At 44.3% G+C, this 16,268-nt stretch overlaps 1 protein-coding gene and 3 non-coding genes across 4 annotated transcripts in view; 3 read left to right on the top strand and 1 right to left on the bottom strand.

Annotated features, from left to right (window-relative positions):
- Positions 1-16,268, bottom strand: part of LOC137318386 (zinc finger protein 16-like) — a 254,149-nt gene that overhangs the window by 187,674 nt on the left and 50,207 nt on the right. The window lies entirely within an intron of this gene.
- Positions 527-598, top strand: trnaa-cgc (transfer RNA alanine (anticodon CGC)). Its single transcript has one exon. It is a non-coding gene; the product is annotated as a tRNA-Ala (tRNA).
- Positions 1,050-1,121, top strand: trnaa-ugc (transfer RNA alanine (anticodon UGC)). The gene has a single exon. It is a non-coding gene; the product is annotated as a tRNA-Ala (tRNA).
- trnaa-ugc (transfer RNA alanine (anticodon UGC)) lies at positions 2,519-2,590 on the top strand. The gene has a single exon. It is a non-coding gene; the product is annotated as a tRNA-Ala (tRNA).

Genomic DNA, 16,268 nt, shown 5'->3' with positions numbered 1-16,268 from the left:
GCTACAATGTGCCTGAGCATTTCTAGTCCCGTCCAACCGGAAGCAAAGTGACGGATAACGGGAGCGTTCGAAAAATGTGCCCTGAAATAGGAAGGATGGTTGCAGCACAGTTCAAGGAGTCTCTCCCCACTTTCCCAGCCTTTCTTCTCAACTCCCCCTTTCTCATTAGACTAAGTGCCGAGGCCTGGTTTCTTCCGTTCACCCACAGTTGTATCAGGTCCGCATACTTCATCTTTAATTGTCTGGTTGGAGCAGAAAACTGGATGATTTTAAGCCCAGTATAGAAAGTGTCAGCACTCACCACACCAGCCGGCAATGCATTCCAGAGACTCACTATTCTCTGCGAAATGAAGAACCGCCGAACATCCAGAATATTCTTACCTCTGTGTGGTCTAAACGCCTGTTCCCCGCTCCTCCCCAATCTGTGGAACTGGAAATAATCGACACGTGGCAGACCCACCATGGGTGGTCTCATAAAATGAGGACAATCAGTTCTTCTTTCCTTGGGTAGCTATTTATTTTATCTGGGGATGTAGCTCAGTGGTAGAGCGCGTGCTTCGCATGTATGAGGTCCTGGGTTCAATCCCCAGCATCTCCATAAATATTTTTCATCAGAATGACGCACGGAAAGGCGAATCGCGCTTTCTGAGCGCAGCGAGTTCCAACTTCTGAGGCTCCACAAGCATGAAATTGTCTCGGAGCAGGACTTCATCTCACGGTCCCCTCAGCAGCTCAGCTTATAACAGCCGCCGACATGACTGGAATGTCTGACGGTGCAATGTCGAGCGAGCTGTCCCAGCTCTTGTTTGACGTTGTGTCATTCATCCGTCTCACTTAATGATTCAGAGGTTGGATGTCCGCCTCGTCACTGACTATTAGCAATTGTATTTTTTTATTTCCGCTGACTTTTTTTTTGGAAAGTTCGAAGTGAAGAGGAGCAGAAACCCCGTGAACATTGTGAGCACGTGGAACGACTGGGCATCGCGTTGTCCGGGAGAGACAGAGCGGAAAGCCCACTTTTTATTCGAAAGTGGAAGGGTTTTTCCCGTGGGTATGTAGCTCAGTGGAAGAGCGCATGCTTTGCATGTATGAGGTCCCGGGTTCAATCCCCGGTATCGCCAAACGCTTTATGTTTCGAATTTTGAAAAGACCCTCTTGTCCTCACCTCACCTTCACACAAAAGGACAGGAAAGGGTTTCTTCACCTCGAGAAAAACCGAACGCTCTGCACACGATAAAATTCAATGGAAGCACGCACGCGCCTTTGAAATGGCTCCCTTCCCGGGGCTGGAGAGCGGGCCCAGTAATAATAACAGAGAAAATAGGATCACGAGTCGGCCCTTCGAGCCTGCTCCGCCATTATTTATGATCATGGCTGATCCTCTATCTCAATACCATATTCCCGCTCTCTCTCCATACTCTTTGATGCCTTCTGTGTGTAGAAATCTGTCTTTCTTAAATATATTCAGTGACTTGTCCTCCACAGCCTTCTGTGGTAGAGAATTCCACAGGTTCACCACCCTCTTGAATGAAGAAATAGATTATTCCCAGTTTCACACATCGGGGAGGAGCAGCGGACAGGCGTTCAGACTACACAGAGGTAGGAATAGTCTGGATGTGAGGCGGTTCTTCTTTTCCCAGAGAGTACTGAGTCTCTGGAATGCATTGCCGGCTGGTGTGGTGGGTGCTGACTCTCTCTTTGCCTTCTGGATGGATCTGGACCTGTTCTTGACTGGGACAGAACTCGCATCATATAGAAGGTGAGTGGTTTTACAGTTAACCTGCACATGGTCAGTGTGATCCACTGGACTCGATTCGATCGCCTGAGGGATTCGGGGAGGAATTTCCCAGAATTTCCCCTCCTTATTGGCGCTGGATTTGTTTCTAGTTTGTCGCCGCTCCCAGGAGATTTCATGTTTCCGGTGGGAGGGGCGGGTGGTGTCGGTGGGAAGTGTCCAGTCACGATGCTCCAGGCATGTGGGGCAGGATTGATGAACCAACTGGTCTTTTCCTGACCATCATGTCCGTCTGTAGCCCCAGATCGTCAAGGTGTTTTCAGTGAAGTGATCTTTAAACACAAAACCACACCTGGGGCAAGTCCTGCATCCGTCTATAGTGAAATTATACTCAATGCTGTCTGTGTCTCACCTTACCCTCCTCTGAAGCTCAGGGACTCGAAATATTCTTGCCAGCCTCTGCCACAATGTGCCTGAGAATATCTAGTCCCGTCCAACCGTAAGCAAAGTGACTGATAACGGGAGCGTTCGAAAATTGTGCCCTGAAATCGGAAGGAGACTCTCCCCCTCTCCCAGCCTTTCTTCTCAACTCCCCCTTTCTCATTACTCTGAGTGCCGAGATCTGGTTTCTTCCGTTCACCCACAATTATATCAGGTCCGCAAACTTCATGTTTAATTGTCTGTTTGGAGCAGAAAAGGAGATGAATTGAAGCCCAGAAAAAAACCTTTTGTGGTCTCATAAAATGAAGGAGATCAGCTCTTCGTTGGAATGTGCTCCTATCTGGGGATGTAGCTCAGTGGTAGAGCGCGTGCTTTGCATGTATGAGGTCCTGGGTTCAATCCCCAGCATCTCCAAAGCTATTTTCTCAACAGAATTACCCACAGAAAGGCGAATCTTGATTTCGGTGTGCCGCGAATTCCAACCTCTGAGGCTCCACAAGCATCAAATTGCCCCTGAGCAGGATTTCATCTCACGGTCTGCTCAGCAGCTCAGTTCAAAACAGCCACCGACTGATCGGAATGTGTGACGGTGCAATGTCCAGCGAGCAGTTCGAAGAACGGCGACCTGAAACAGAAATGCTGGTCGGCACAGCCCGAGGAGACTCACGTCTCTCCCAGACTTTCTTCGCAACTCTCCCTTTCTCATTTCTCTGAGTGACGAGACCTGGTTTCTTCTGTTCACCCAGCGGGTTCGGTGGTATAATTAGGTTACTGGACTGGTAATCCCGAGACCTGATCTAATAATCTAGCTTCATGAATTCAAATCCCGCCACGGCAACGAGGGAATTCAATTTCAAATAATTAAAAATTGAAATCATTAAATACAATCTGGAATTAAAATACTAGGATCAGGTCCGCATCCCTCAAGTATCTGAAAAGAGGAAATGCTTTTCAGCAGATTAAGTCCTCGGGTTTCTTTAGGAAAGTGAGGCACTCAGTCATTTTACACTTGGTTCGAGATCGTTATTATCTGGTGATGGAGCTCAGTGAAAGACCGCATGCTTCGCGTGTGTGAGGTCTCAGGTTCTATGCCCAAACACTTTACCTTTTGAATTCTGGTCAGTCGGCGGCTGTTATGAGCTGAGCTGCTGAGGGGACCGTGAGATGAAGTCCTGCTTCGGGACAATTGAATGTTTGTCTCAGAAGTTGGAACTCGCTTCCCTCTGAAAGCACGATTCGTCTTTCTGTGGGACATTCTGGTGAAAATAAATGGTGGAGGTGTTAGATATTGAACCCAGAAATTTATACACGCAAAGCAGGCGCTATACCACTGAGCTGCAACCCCGAATCCAATAGACCTATAACCAAGGGTAGAAGAACTGGGTGTTCACTGTCTTAAGACCACCCAATGATTTACTGGGCTTAAAATCATCTCCTCTTGTGCTCCAAGCGGACAACAGCCACCTAGTCACGTAGCGGACGGTTGGACGGGACGAGAAATTCTCAGGCACATTGCAGCAGAGGCCTGAAAGAATATTTCGAGCCCTTGAGCTTCAGAGGAGAATAACGTGAGACGCACAGACATTGAGTCTCGTTTCACTAAAGACAGACGCAGGACATGCCGCAGGAGTGGGTTTGTGTAACGATCGCTTCATTGAAAATACCTTGACGAGCTGGGGACGCACACGAACAAACGGAAATGACGGGCAGTAAAAGACCAGCTGGTCCATCAAGCCTGCCCCTCACTCGGGATGGCTGGAGCATCATTACTGACACTTACTCCCCCTCCCCCCGCCCGCAGCCATGGAATCTCCCGGAAGAGGCAAAGATCCTGAGAAAAAATCCTGTGCCTTTAGGGGATAGAATACACTGGAAAATTCATCCCCGATCCCCTCAAGTGATCGAAATCAGTCCAGGAGATCATATGGATCAGAAGCACGTTAATAGTAAATCCTCTTACTTTTTATATGTTGCGACCTCTTCCCCAGCCAAAAACCGGTCCAGTTCCCTGGAGAAGGCAGACAGAGAGTCAGCACCCACTACATCAGCCAGCAACGCATTGCAGAGGTTCACTACTCACTGGGAAAAGAAGAGCCGCCTCTCCACATTCTTCCTACCAAAATGCATCACTTTACAATTCTGTGATTCTATTTCATCTGCCATGTATTTCCCATTTCGCCAGTCTGTCCATGTCCTCCTGAAGACTGTTACTATCCTCCACATTATTTACTACTTTTGCGAGTTTTGTTTCATCTGCAAACTTTGAAATGATACCCTCTATATCCAAGTCCAGGATATTAATATATATCATATCGAGCAGTGGTGCTAATAGTGACCCCTGGGGAACACCACTGTATACTTCTTTTCCAGTCTGAAAAAACACCATTCACCATTACTCTCTGCTTTCTGTCTCCTAGTCAATTTTGTATCCGCGCTGCCACTGTCCGTTTAATCCCATGGGTGACTACTGTTAGATCCGTGGGTTAAACTATCGCATCGTTAGATATTGGGCAGTGCAGAACACGAATATCCAGTTCAGATTATATGGGGAATTACTGTCACATCCCTGGGTTATACTGTGTTATTATTAGTTATGTGGCAGTCCAGAAACACGAATGTACAGTTCAGTTTAAAAAGGAATCTGTTGATGCATCCTTGCGTTACACTGTCATATTGTTAGAAAGTGGACAGTGCAGAATATGATTATCCTGTTCAGATTACACGGGGGAACTATAATTACATCCCTGGGTTACACGGTCGTGTTGTGAGATATTGGGTAGTGCAGAACCACGAATATTCAGGCCAGAATAGAGGGGGAGCTATTGTTACATTCGTGGATTGCATTATAGTATTGTGAGGTATTGGAGAGTGCAGAAACATGAATATCCTGTTCAGATTATAAAGAGATATTATTGTTACATTACTGGGCTACACTATCATGTTGTTAGGTATTCGGTAGTGCAGAAACATGAATGTCCAGCTCAGATTATAAGGAGGGAACTATTGTTACAGCCCTGGCTTACACTGTCATATTGTTAGATATTCGACAGTGCAGAAACATGAATATTCAGTTCCAATCATAAGGGGAACTATTGTTACATCCTTGAATTACACGATCATATTGTTAGACATTGGGCAGTGCAGGAACATGAATATCCAGTTTAGATTAGAAGGGGGAACTATTGTTACATCCCTGGGTTACACCGTCATATTGTTAGACACGGGGCAGCACACCGGCCTCCAGGATCATTCAAGCACGTCACAAATCACAATCTAGGAGAAACATGAAGCTTAGAGGATTACAGAACAGGGGCCCATCGTGTCAGTGCCAGCTCATGGTTAAAGCAATTCAAAATGTATGCAATGGCAAACTTTCTCCCAAGTGCCCTTTATCTTCATCAATTTCAAATATGTATTCAATTCTCTCTTAAATGATACAATGGTAAAAATTGCTATTGTACCTTTTCTGGTTATTCCATTCCCGATGGTAAAATATTCCATGCTCCAAAAAATCTCTGCGTGAAGAATTTAAAATTAAACTCTTTCATGATGAGCTGGAATTGTTGACCTCTTGTCACTGATACTAACAACCAGAGGATAAAGTAATTGTCTGTTACTCTATCACTGATCCTCACAACCAGAGGATACAGTAATTCTCTATTACTCTATCACTGATCCTCACGACCACACGATACAGTAATTCCCCATTACTCTATCATTGATCCTCACAACCAGAGGATACAGTAATTCTCTATTACTCTATCACTGATCCTCACAACCAGACCATACAGTAATTCGCTATTACTGTATCACTGATCCTCACAACCAGAGGATACAGTAATTCCCGATTACGTTATCACTGATCCTCACAACCAGAGGATACAGTAATTCTCTATTACTCTATCACTGATCCTCACAACCAGAGGATACAGTAATTCTCTATTACTCTATCACTGATCCTCACAAACAGAGGATACAGTAATTCTCTATTACTCTATCACTGCTCCTCACAACCAGACGATGCAGTAATTCTCTATTTCTCTATCACTGATCCTCACACCAGAGGATACAGTAATTCTCTATTACTCTATCACTGATCCTCACACCAGAGGATACAGTAAATCTCTATTGCTCTATCACTGATCCTCACACCAGAGGATACAGTAATTCCCTATTACTCTATCATTGATCCTCACAACCAGAGGATACAATAATTCCCTATTACTCTATCACTGATCCTCACAACCAGGCGATGCAGTAATTCTCTCTTACTCTATCAGTGATGCTCACAACCAGAGGATACAGTAATTCTCTATTACTCTATCGCTGATCCTCACAACCAGGCGATACAGTAATTCTCTGTTAATCTATCACTGATCCTCACACTAGAGGATACATAATTCTCTATTACTCTATCACTGATCCTCACAACCAGAGGATACAGTAATTCTCTATTACTCTATCACTGATCCTCACAACCAGAGGATACAGCAATTCTCTATTACTCTATCACTGATCCTCACAACCAGAGAATACAGTAATTCTCTGTTACTCTATCACTGATCCTCACACTAGAGGATACAGTAATTCTCTATTACTCTATCACTGATCCTCACAACCAGGCGATACAGTAATTCTCTATTACTCTATCACTGATCCTCACAACCAGAGGATACAATCATTCTCTATTACTCTATCAAACAACTTCATGATTCGAAATTTAAGTTTCCTCTCCTCCATTTCCATCGAAAAATTCCCGGAATTTCACGTCTTTCCTCATACAGCTTCCCTTCCCTGGCCTCATTCGAGGCAATGAACATTGTGCTTTCTATGCGTTGAGTGCAGTTTCTATAATGGCCGTCAAAACTGCAGACTGTACTCTGGATCTACGGGCTTTAAGCAAAGAGAGTCACTCATAAAGCTGCATCATATTAAGAGAGTAGGAATAAATGGGTCTTTTGAAACAGAGCGCAGGAATAAATGGGTCTTTTTCGGGGTGGCAGGCGGTGACTGGTGATGTGCCCCAGGGATCAGTGCTTAGGCCCCAACTATTCACAATATATATCAATGATTTGGATGAGGAAACCAAATATAATATTTCCAAGTTTTCTGACGACACAAAACTTGGTGGGATTGTGAGTTGTGAGGAGGATGCAAAGAGGCTTCAAGGCGAATTAGGCAAGTTGAATGAATGGGCAAATACATGGCAGATGCAATATAACGTGACGGAAGCAAAAACAGAAAGGCACAGTATTATGTTAATGATGATAAATTGGGAAATGTTGATGCACAAAGGGACATGGGTGTCCTTGTACAACAGTCACTGAAAGCAAACATGCAGGTACAGCAAGCAGTTCGGAAGGCGAATGGTATGTTGGCCTTCATTACAAGAGGATTTGAGTACAGGATCGAGGATGTCTTACAGCAGTTTTACCCGTCCTTGGTGAGACCACACCTGGAGTATACTGTGCAGTTTTGGTTTCCTTACCTAAGAAAGGATATACTTGCCATAGAGGGAGTGCAGAGAAGGTTCACCAGACTGGTTCCTGGGATGGCAGGACCGTCGCATGAGGAGAGATTGCGTGAACTAGGCCTGTATTCACGAGCGTTTCGAAGAATGAGAGGGGATCTCATTGAAAGGTATAAAGTTCTGATTGAATGCAGGGAGGATGTTTCCTCTGGCTGAGGGGTCACAGTCTCAGGATACGGGGTAGGACATTTAGGACTGAGATGAGGAGAAATTTATTCACTCAGAGGCTGGTGAACATGCAGAATTCTCTACCACAGAAGGCTGTGGAGGCCAAGTCACTGAATATATTAAAGAAGGAGCTCGATAGATTTCTAGACACAAAAGGCATCAAGGGGTATGGGGAGAGAGCGGGTATATGGTATTGAGAGAGAGGATCAGCCATGATCATATTGAATGGCGGAGCAGGCTCGAAGGGCCCAATGGCTTACTCCTGCTCCTGTTTTCTATGTTTATATGTTCCTATCAGCCCGAGCCAGAAGTAAACCAGGTTTTACCAAAGAGAGAAAAGACAAATAACTAATAAACCTTCACCCTGGTCACTGTAACTGGTCTCATTATACATAGACGACTCCCTAAAGGCTGCCTCCGCAGTCCATTTGTCCCATTTTTGACAGCCCTGCCTTCAGCGATATCCATGCACTAGAATGCCCTCTATTGCAATGCGATGGTTGTAGATAAACCGAGTTATGTTGTTCGAACAATACAGTGTCCACAAGTAATGGCCAATGTTAATTTATCTCAACAAGTCCGTCTATTATATAAATCTTTTTCTGGTACAAAAATATTAGCCCAGAAATTACATTTGTTCATTCAGTGGACAACTAATGAACACAGTCCAATGAAAGTTAACAACAACTCGCATTCACAGACCGCCTTTAATGTAATAAACATTCCCAGGGGGCTTCACGGAGGGGTGGGTAAAAACGGGCACTAAAGGAATAAGAAGATATCAGGAGGACTGGTGAAAAAACCCTGGTCAAAGAGTGGGTGTAAGGAGGGTGTAAAATGAAGAGAAGCAAATGGACAGACGGAGGGAATAAGGTTGGTTTTTGAAAGTAGAATTTAGTTGTCTGAAGGAATGGCCGCCAATGGTGAGATGAAGAGAGTGGAGGATGGTAAAATATAACAATAACTACTTGTATTTATACAGCGGATTTAACATAGATTAATATCCTAAGGCGATTTACTGAAGTATAATCGGACAAAAATGGACCCCCGGCCAAAGAAGGAGATATTAGGAGGGATAACAAAATCATGAAGCAAGGGATTAGTAATGTTGGTTAAGGGATAAATATTATCCAGGAAAGCAGGATAACTCCCCTGTTCTTTTTCCAATACTTCTGTGGAATCTTTTACATCTACTTGAGAGGGCAGATAGGTTTTCCGTTTAACATGTCCTAAGAAAGTGAACACCTGCGACAGTCCAGTGCTCCCTCAGTGATGCACTGCAATGTCAGCTTGAATTATGTGTTCAAGTCTCTGTGACTGAACTCATAACCTTCTAACTCAGAAGCGAGACTGCTGCCAGTGAACCACGGCTGAAACCTGAAAGGTGGAGAGGGAGATAGAGTGGCATAGAGTGGGAATCCTGGAGCGTGGATATGACTGAAGGCACGGCTGTCAAAAGTAGGGCAGATGGACTGAGGCTGCACAAGCGGCCACAGGTAGAGGAGCAAAGTCTTTGGCAGGGGCTGCGGGGCTGGATGAGGTTACAGAGATAGGGAGGGGTGAGGCCCCGGTGGATTTAAGTGTATGAAAGAATAAAAATAAACTACAGGCTTAGGAGACTGGAAGCAATTGAGGATTTGGATGATTAGTGATGGACTCTCCAATCAAAAAGAGAGGAGAATGGATGAAATCAGTCGAAATGATGTGGAGATTGTGGGGTCAAAGATCATGACTTCCCAATTTTTTACTGGCTGAATTCGTGGCTCATCTAAACAGAATGTCGCTCTGACAACACAAAGAAGTTGGAAGTCCAGCTGAAAACTGGTCCATGTCTGTGGACAATGTCACCAAAGGGCAGCATGTAGATGAGGAAGAGGAGGGAGCAAAGGATTGAACCTTTGGAGACATCAGATATAACGGTGATAGGGTGGGAAGAGAAGCTCCTCCTGGCTATGATCAGATAGGTGAGTGGAACCAAGCGAGGGTAGTCCCACCAAAAGAGGCCAACGATCGATGAATGAGGAGGTGACGGGTGGGTTTCCTGTAGGTGTTGAGGAGAGGGCGGAGATTGGGAGAGGTGGGCCATGGATGAAAATGTGAACTATTGGGCGATCAGGAACTAGGAGTCAGTGAGGGTCAGTGAGGCCGAGCAGGACCTGCTGCTGGTTGGAAGGTGGAGGGTGGCTGGCCGTCAGGAGTGAACTGGAGGAATGGGGTCTGGAGGGGACAGAGACATTGATGAGGGTTTCAATGACAATTGGCTGAGGAATGAATGAAGGCGGGTGAGGGAAGCGGGTTTATACCGGACCAATTTACTGGAGCCATCAACCAATGTAAAGTAAACGGGTAAACATCTGCAGTAAAATAACGGAGAGAGGAATGGCAATAAATCTCGTTCAGTGTCCAACCCCCAATATCACCCACTGTCATTTCTCGGCTACAATCCTCAACGTGCCCTTTAATTGTCCCTGTGCCAGACACTCAAAATTCATATTTTGACCGAGAATCTGCAGGAACAGTGAAACGGGTCTGTTTGTGCCCCTGGATTCAGTGTACATTCAGAGAAATCGGTAAAATTTATAGATGAATCGTCAGGAGTGAACATGATCAATACAATTATATGAAAACTGTAAATGTAGCCGCTCATTGTTGTTGGACCAATCCTTTCTGAGCACAGCTTTTAACTTTATTCCTGAGAGAGGTCTCATTAAGATAATGTTCTGGACATTGAGATGTTTGCGATATATCCACGTCATTATTTACATTGGAGAAAAGCTGCTGATGCAATGTATTTGTTTCGGCGACTGTAAGTAATAGCAATGATCCAGGGTATAACCGTCTCAGTGGAGATTCATCCTCTGTATAAATCAGGGCTTGTTGCAATGTATCAGTTCAGAGTGCCTGCCGGAGCTGCGGTTTTCAGTTCAACAGAAGTCACTGCTTCTCACAGAAATGGGATATTCAGCAATTTTTCAGATTGAACGCATTTACTATCCTGTTCTTGCAGCCATTGGAGTTCCAGGTAAGCCGTTATCTCATCTGTGAATATTGTAAATCGGTGTTAACTGTGCTGCTGTACTTGGTTAATTATTTTTTCTCCCACCATATTTTACACAGCCAGCCGTTCTCTTATTTCAGTTGAATGATAGATTGATTAAAGTCTCTGCTCTTTTGGTCTTGTCGAGCTGCATTATATCTGTAATGAACATTGTATTTGCAACCCTGGCACTGTTACTGAACTCTTCTTTGTACTCAATATACTGTTGATTAATGGTATGTCCTTAACTTCAAAACGTTCAGTCTTGTAACAGCTGAATTATATTTGTTATGATCTTTACATATCCAACACAGGCATTGTTACTGGATTATTCTCTGCACTGAATTCATTGTGGAATAACGGTCCATCCTTCGGTCCTGTAGCAATTGCATTATTTCTGCCGTGAACATTGTTTATCCAATCCTGGCATTGTTACTGGATTATTCTCTGTACTGAATGTATTGGAATCAGGTGTGTGGGCTAAGAGCTGGTATCAGACCATCAGGAACTGGAACAGTTTCATGTTGTGAAATATATTTCCATAAATGTGTTTTCAGTGATTGATAATGAGACAGCTCACGGTCTCAGTGTTACAAGGAGGCAGCGCAATGTCCTCCCTCCACAATAACATGGTTCAGTTTAACTGGGATTTCAATCTACTTATTGGTTCTCACTGTTATGAAATATTTCTAAACAATTTTACAACACCAAGTTATAGTCCAGCAATTTTATTTTAAATTCACAAGCTTTCGGAGGCTACCTCCTTCCTCAGGTGAACGATGTGGAAAACATCGTTCACCTGAGGAAGGAGGTAGCCTCCGAAAGCTTGTGAATTTAAAATAAAATTGCTGGACTATAACTTGGTGTTGTAAAATTGTTTACAATTGTCAACCCCAGTCCATCACCGGCATCTCCACATCATGAAATATTTCGTTATGTGTGTGTCTGTCGCAGCTCCAGAAGTCTGGCTGCTGAACTGAGTTTGCTGCTGATTCTTTCACATCTCATTCTCTGCTTCACTGTGGATGAATTCACTGTAAAATGCAATGTTTTGAAGTTATGTTGTATCAGTTTGAACTTTATCTGTTGGAATCAGGAGCCTTTCTATTTATCTGTAGATGATAAGTTGCAGCGGTGATGTTGGTGTTTTGTTAATTGAACAATGCCGCCATCTAACGCTGTACTTTGTAATTACAGGAGAAGGAATTTCAATCATTGTGAGGTGTGTCTGGAACAGGCATTCGATTCTGTTTATTCCATACATTGTAGATGAAGTGAACAGTGTAGGTGAACAGGTGGCGACTTGGATGGTCTGAAGAAACATTCACAGAGACTTCACCATTTAACAAACTGACACTAAGAATAGGATCGTTGGAACACGGGGCTGGTGAAGAGAAAGCAGGCGCAGGATGTTAGGATTTACTCGGATGTGAAAAGCGGCATAGAGAGAGAGTAGAGAGAGTGCGGAGAGCTGGAGATGGGCGTTAGAGAACGCGAATGAGATGGAAAACGAAAGGGGGAGAGAAGGATCGAGAGGAATAGAGAGAGACAGAGAGAGACGCATGGAGAATGAGGGAGAGAGAGAGAGATACACACAAACAGAATGGGACAGAGGGGGAGAGAGACAGAGCGACAGCGATGTGAATAATTCACCGGAATGAATTACTGAAACATCCAGTACAATTATGAAAATGAAATGTGAATTGAAGGTGTTATTATGATGTTGTCAGATTGTGAGAGTTTTATTGTACTCTCTCCGGGTGTGTTTATCACTATCAGGTCCTCAGTCTGTTTATGTGAATATTCCGTTCACTTGTTTACTGACTGAATAAATAAACAAAACTGAAATGTATTTTATGAATAAAATCAGTGATTTCTTGATAGCATTGAATTATTAGGATGCTGTATTCTAGAAGCCATGTGTCAGCTTCAAAGAACGAGGTTAATTTAATAATTGGATTTTATTTTAATTTTAATTGAATGTGCGAAGTGAATTTATTGGAAATATTATGCAACCAATAACCACAAAAAATAAAATTTGAATTCATTAATTGCCTTGTGTTACTGGGACGAGTAGATTAGATTTCCTCCAACTGCAGTCTCTCCCGGTGAATCCCAGCCTCTCCTCCCGCTTCATTGAATTCTCTGCCTCCTTATTCATTCTTTCATTTGATCCGCTTTTCCAAACCACGTGCTCCTGTCTCCCCTCCAGTTCTTATGCCATTTTCCTTGTCTCCCTCCGAATCTCACTTACTGCCTCGGCCTCCAACAGCCTCTTCCAATCCGATCCGAAGCCTCAAACTCACCGCCATGGATGTCAGTCTTCCTCGACTTGTGCCAGCCCCTGTCGGCTCTCTTCACCCAGAGTAACAAACCAGCAGCACCTCCCCCTGTCCCATCACCTTCCAGGCTCTCAGTCACTTTCCCGTCCATCTGGAGCCCAAATTCGGATTTAATCTATTGGATTCACTGTCCGTAAAACCCCTTCTCCCTTGCCCACCGGCTCTGCGCCCTCTCTCGTCTCTTTGAGTGGATCCGGTGCTCACTTTATTCACTTTCTGTATCAATTTCCCAATTCATTGTTTATAATTGTGTTTAAAAACATTTCTCTGCCCGAAAGCGCTGCCCAGGTCAGTGAATCAGTTTCCACCGTTTGATGCAGCAACAAAGCTGGAAATTTCACCCCAGATCCTCTCAAACTGCTGCTTTGTCTCCAGGTCTGATCAGTAATTTCTTTGCTTCCGTTTCTCTCTCTTACAGTTAACTTGGTGGCGATTGTGATCCTGTCCCGAGGAAAGTGCGGCCTCTCCAAATGTATCACTCGCTACCTGGTGGGAATGGCGGCGGCCGATCTCCTGGTCATTATCACTGATGTGATATTGAGGGTGATTGGTAGGATTTATTTCCCAGTTTCATTCTTGACCATTACCCCCGTGTGCCGTCTTATTGTCACCATGACTTTTTCAGCCACAGTGGCCTCTGTCTGGTTCACAGTGGTTTTCACCTTTGATCGATTTGTGGCCATTTGTTGTCAGAAGCTGAAAACTAAATATTGCACCGAGAAAACGGCGGCTGTTGTTATCGGGGTGGTGAGTGCGCTGAGCTGTTTACTAAACATTCCCTGGTACTTTGTATTTGATCCGGATATATAATGGACAATGTACCCCGGGGTTGTGTCGTGAAACCGACCTTTTTCACTTCACCCACATAGACAGCGTTTGACTTGTTTCATCTTGTGTTAATGCCTTGTCTCCCATTCATTCTGATTTTGCTGTTCAATGTTCTCACCGCCAGGCACATTTTAGCGGCCAGTGGAGTCCGCAGGGGACTCCGGGGCCGCAGCAATGGAGAGAATCACAAGGATCCAGAGATGGAGAACCGAAGGAAATCCATCATTTTACTCTTCAGTATATCAGGCAGTTTTATATTGTTATGGAGCACATTCGTTTTTTATGTTATCTCTCTGCATACAAAAAACGCCCAGTACTATACGGCCAGTGACATTGAGTCAGCCGGATTCATGCTTCAACTTCTCAGTTCCTGCACCAACACGTGTATTTATGCTGTGACCCAGACTAAATTCAGAGAGGAGCTGAAGAACGGGGTGAAATACCCACTGAATCTAATTGTTACATTAGTTAAATCATAGAAACGTCTCAAGACTTTTCATCCGAAATTGCATAAAAAGTCAATGAGAGTGGATTTTCCGGTTTGGCGGTGGTGTAAGTCGGCGGTAGCTGATCGGCCGCCTGTTATTCACTGCGCCTGATTTTACTATCTATTGACATCAATGAGCTCACTAAAGTAACTGATATCAATCCAATACTTCAAATAAATTTGGAAACAGCGGACAGGAATTATATTTTACCCGACAAATGCGGTGTTGTGAAATGATACAAGATGCGATTCTAACATGAAATGGTTTGCTGTTATTAGTCTGGAAATAATACAATTTCAATATTAAATGTTTAATCCTGAAATGAATAAAATATGAATTTCCCATCACACACACTGCCCGGTGGGATGGACTGAGGTTGAGCTGTCAGGGTCCTGTTCATTGGGACATTTGTTTTGACCAGAACAGAATAATAATGGACCAACACCCGGACCGTTACTAACTGGTAAAATATTAATGTAATTTCAAACTCCAGTGGGGAGTTCCGGATATCGTTTCCTCTCTGAGCTGCTGTGCAGCAATGTTTACTCACTGCAGGGAGTTTAATGGGACATGAGGCTGGGCCTGGTTACACAGATCTATAAGGAAACCTCCTGATATATTTCTGAGACGATCAGGAGGCGGGAGATTTCTCACGGCCGCAGCAGGCCAATGGAAAGCTCTCCTGCTCCTCCTCGCCACACAAAATATATGTTAAAAAAAACTTCTCAGTGTTCTGGATCACTCAATGCCCATCGATAGGGCGGCTCCTCCACCCGTTTGTAACTGACATTAAATGGTGTCCCGTGTAGGTAATAATACTCTGATTTACATATTACACGTGGCCTGACCGGAAACAGGTGGGTGTTGCTCCGGCCGCTCTTCTCAGGACCCGACCCACGATGGTGGAGGCAGGAACTCCAACGTTAAAGGGGCGGTAAGTGACCTGACACCATTTACTCGCCTCTACCGCCCCATTTCCGCCCGGCGGGGATGCATAAAATCGGCCACACTTTTCCTGACCTACGCCCTCGTATCAATCTTCGATGCCCATAAGCTGGTCCATTGTCTCAAACTGCACCGGTTCACAACACGTGGAGGGAAATTTTCACCATCGCTGGGGGCTGAACTGGTGGAGTGGATCACCTCCCCCCCCCCCTTAACGAACCGGCCCGATTTTAATTTCTGCTCCGTCAGTTTACCGCCCAAGCAGTGAAGGTGAAATTACCCCCTACGTCTCTGACCCCAAGCTTCTACAGGTGTGTGAAAGACATCAGACAGTGTTTGCCAAACACTAACATGAATGTGGGCGAATGGATCCATGTATTCGGGTAAAAGGTGATAACCTCCATCCACAGAGACAGGATCACTATACAATGGAGTAGAAGAGGGGTTCACCCCCGACAGCAGTGGGACACACTGAAGCGAGGTGCGGCCTAGGCAAAGGCTCTATGGGGAAAGGCCACTGTGTAAGGCTATTTCACCTTGTATTGTACATCATGTCCGAGAAAATATATACTGTGTGTTGAATTGTAAAAATAGAATCGTAGTGTGCACGATCTGTATTGATTGTTTTGAATTGTAACTGGAATATTTACATTGATCTGTGTGTATTCATTGTTTTTATGAAATAAACTATATTTTGAAATACAAAAAAAAGTTCCAATCTCGCCGTCTCTGTTGTTATTGGACAGTGAAGAGA

The sequence above is a fragment of the Heptranchias perlo genome, unplaced genomic scaffold (genome assembly GCF_035084215.1).
Source record: "Heptranchias perlo isolate sHepPer1 unplaced genomic scaffold, sHepPer1.hap1 HAP1_SCAFFOLD_70, whole genome shotgun sequence".
Taxonomy (NCBI): domain Eukaryota; kingdom Metazoa; phylum Chordata; class Chondrichthyes; order Hexanchiformes; family Hexanchidae; genus Heptranchias; species Heptranchias perlo.
This window is presented reverse-complemented; position numbering and strand designations above follow the sequence as displayed.